At 42.4% G+C, this 4037-nt stretch overlaps 1 pseudogene; it reads left to right on the top strand.

Annotated features, from left to right (window-relative positions):
- The first annotated feature begins 329 nt into the window (after positions 1-329).
- LOC147464044 (uncharacterized) lies at positions 330-3619 on the top strand (annotated as a pseudogene).
- Positions 3620-4037: the final 418 nt, after the last annotated feature.

Raw genomic sequence — 4037 nt, 5'->3', positions numbered from 1 at the left:
TCGTCTGCGAGATAGAGTCGTCTGTGTAACCCTGCGAGTGACAAAGTGCCCTGCGAGAATGTCTCGTACATGTGACAACCTGGTTCGGCCCCTCGAAGAGGTTTAGCTAATTTCGGTCTGTCGGCCTGGTTTGCTGCGTGAGATTCACCATCGCCTGACAGTCTGATTTCGGCCTGGTTCACTGCTTGAGATTCACCCGAGCGACTTCAAACAATTTCAAGAAGGTTGGCATTCCTAAGGTCTTGTCTCTGCACTGCGACCTCAAGAAGGCCGGATTTTTTCAAGAAGTTCGGTCTTTACTACTCTGACCTAAGCAGCTCATTGCATTCATGGCTACCCGGGCTGCGTCTCGAAGTAAGCTTAGTTTTGCCGGAGTCGTGGAAACACCTCCGAAGGTAGAAAACATCACCCGCCTTCAAACGGAAGTCGAAAGCCTCCGCAAGGAGAATGACGAGTTGAAACAAAGGCTTGCAGCTTTCGAGGCTCGACTAGCCACAATAGAGAATCGCAAGGAGGAGGAGCTAAAACAGATCAAAATCAAACTCACAAAGGCAAAAGAAGAAGTAGAGACGACCGTCACAAAGGAGGTCAAAACTCAAGTTCAAGAGGTAATCTCTCGCAGGTCGAAGATTGTGTGGCTTTCACACTACGTGAACGGCAACGACAGGAGGATATCGCCCTCAACGTTCGCATTGGTGGGCTTCCAAGCGATTGGAAAGGGGAGGGGGATCCCAAGTTTAGCGAGTCATTTGCCCGCATCCAATCCGCAATCCCTATGGTACAGTGTGATCCACAACAATCACTTCTCTTGCACACGAGAATCGCACCAATCATGCAATCTACACTTTCAAAACCAAGAGGGACCGGATCAAATTTCTTGAGCAATCAAGACTTCTAAAGGACACCAAAGTGTGGTTTGCAGAAGATCTTACACCCGCTCAACTCAAGCAAAAGAAGGCAGAACTACAGAAGATGCGAGAAGCGCGCATAGCAGGAAAATGGGCAGTCTACCAAGGAGGTAGAGCCATTATTCAAGAGTTTTGAACTCCCAAACCGGTTCCCTCCTCACCTCCTTCTGCATAGATTTTGTTCATCTTGTCTTATCTTAACTTTCTTTTTGGACCCTCAGTCCTTAACTAAGATGTATCCCACAATCCCCTCACATTTGTAATGTTTTGTTTTTGGTCCCATAGGTCATATCTGACCTCCGTGGACGATAATACAATCTCTCTCTCTCTCTCTCTCTCTCTCTCTCTCTCTCTCTCTCTCTCTCTCTCTCTCTCTCTCTCTCTCTCTCTCTCTCTCTCTTCCCCCACCCCAATATATGACCCTACACCTTGAGTCAGGATCTTAATGGAGGTTATGGGCATGGAAAGGGTTGTAGAGTACATGATAAAGTTGTGTCAAAACCCCTTACATCGACTTCCTACAATTGCATGGGAAGCAAGCAAAAAGTTCAAAAGACACATAAAAGCAAGATCTTGAGCACGAGATGGATGCAAGAAGTAAAGAAGTGGTTTCGGAGATGGGATGCATTACACCAAGTGAACGAAGCAATGTAATTCCGTTTGGGAGGAATCTGTTGGGCCGTGCTTCATACATTACACCACACATATCACCCTTGACTACAAAACTATGTTCTTTGCCAAAAGCGGAAATCGTACTTACCCTTATATGCTTGAGTCTATTTCCTTGTCGGTGCTATGTGCACTATCACATCCATTTGGCTTAGCTCCCACTTAGGCAATGAAGAAGAGTCAAATTGACTCTGCAAATTATGCTCATTTCAAGTTTGAGAGTCTGTGTACCACACACGATTAAAATGCTCAACTTTTGCTCACATCTGATTTCTTACATCCAAACTTGCTTCCCTCCCCATGACTTAGACCGACACAGTTTCCTCTCCCAACCATAGTGTGGGCTCTCAATTATGACTCTTATCACCACAATGATGGATTATCGAGAATCACTTATCAGTTCCATATAGAGTGTATCACATGTTTCTATGGAACATATTTGACCCCGTGAATACGACCCTAGGAAGACAATAATAAACCTATCTATCTATCTCTCACATAATTGGCCTACAATGGCGATGGGCTTTTCAAGGTACCAAGCAATTGAGACCTCTTCCCTTCACTCTCTACAACTCTCGTCCCTCACCAAGCATGACACATGTGTCTTTCGATTGAAACTTGAAGCTTGGAGTAAACACAATGCACAAGATGATGGGTTGGGGGGTTCACTATGCATAGATTGTGTTTATCACAGGCGTTCAAGGACTATTTTAAAACTTCTTATCTGTGAATTTTTTACAAATGAAATACACCCTTTTTCTATTAAATCTATAATTTTTTTTCTCGAATCCATTTATGATACCCTTTAACATGTGAAAATGTGAGAAAAATTAAAATTTAATAACTCCTTCTACTACACTCACGTGATATTCACATAATTATTAAGTGACCCCCTGAGGATGACGACCCCAATGCTCTGCTTTAACATGCTACCCAATAGTACCAGAGAGGGAATCAACTGTTGGATACTGGTAGCAATAATTGCATCTCTCTCTCCTCTCTCTCCCTTCTTCTCTCTCTCTCTCTCTCTCTCTCTCTCAATGTTTCCCCATTGTCATCATATACATGATGTTCTCTCCATCCCCCCACTAAATTTCTTAGGGGTGGACCTTTAAGAAACTACTCTAACGTGCGTTCAAAGGGTATTAAAAAAAATCCCTTTACTTACATGCTTAAGGTAGTAAAATGACCCCTTTTTCTTCCAAAACTTACGAGTTTTCTCTAAAATCAATTAAAAAACCCCTTTTGTTATTATGATCTTGCTAAAATTTTAAATTTTTTTGCAATTAAAAAACCCATTCATTTGAACTCACGTGGTAACTTACACTGTCTAGGAGGTGAACCCCCTGAGCTAAATTGTTCTCCCAAAATCTCAACTCATCTCTGTACCACTTTCCCTGTCTTTTAACATGGATGCTCACATGGTTGCACACAAGGTCATTTCTGAGCTTCCATTAAAGATTTGCTCTTCCTTTGGTCAGGAGTTTGTGATCACTGCTTGATATTTTGCCTCCAACAAGGGTCATCTTGAAATGAGTCTTGAAAGAGCAATAGCTAATAAGCAACCACAAGGTGGCAGGGAGAGAGAAATTGCCAACTGAGGATGATAACGAACTTTGTTCCAAGCCTCTTTTTTCCCCTGTTCAACGTTACTGCCTCTTTCATGCACCACACATCCCTCATGCAGATGATGGGCATGGTGACGTTTTCTTCTCATCGCTTGATGTGCCCACTTCATCCACTAGTGTGAAAGGCGCATGCCATGGGGTGTGATGGAGGATGACAAGTGCTTTAAATTTAGAATGGACCTGATTGGCATGAGTAAGAAAGATGTGAAGATAATGTTGGAAGATTGTGATTCGTGGTGAGAGCCGAGTATGAATCCAAGAAGGATGACGAGGTGTGTACCACATAAGGCCCTTAAGTTAGAAAAAAATGTCGATGTTAATGGAATCAAGGCAAAAATTAAGGACAATTTCTTGAAAATTCAAGCTTCAAAAGTGGAGGGTTCCAAGGAGAAATATGAAGTACAGATTGAGTGAGGTAGTTTGTGTGGTAGGTTTGAGAGACCTTATTGGCTAGTGGCAATCATAACCACAATAGAGGAGTAGTATCCTGCATGTGTTGGGGAATGTGTGAGGTTCGAAGTTTTAGAGTCAGTAACTTGTAAATCTAACGTAAGGTTTCAAATTAGCTCTCTCTCTCTCTCTCTCTCTCTCTCTCTCTCTCTCTCTCTCTCTCTCTCTCTCTCTCTCTCTCTCCACATGATTGAGCCTAGAAAAAATGTCTATGGTCTTTTAACTTTATGCCTTTCAATCCTCTAAGATTTTGGGAAGTGTGATTGGTCACCTAGTTCCATGATTGCATGTATGCAATGACTTATGTCCACTTAATCAATTTATGGTTAGTCATTTTGAAATGAAAGAGTGGTTTGTGAAAAAAAAAATGTTAGATCCTTTT

This window comes from Adiantum capillus-veneris, chromosome 2, assembly GCF_014529385.1.
Source record: "Adiantum capillus-veneris isolate H3 chromosome 2, ASM1452938v2, whole genome shotgun sequence".
NCBI classification, from domain to species: Eukaryota; Viridiplantae; Streptophyta; class Polypodiopsida; order Polypodiales; family Pteridaceae; genus Adiantum; species Adiantum capillus-veneris.
The sequence above is the reverse complement of the archived record's forward strand: the minus strand, read 5'-3'. Positions and strand labels throughout refer to the sequence as shown.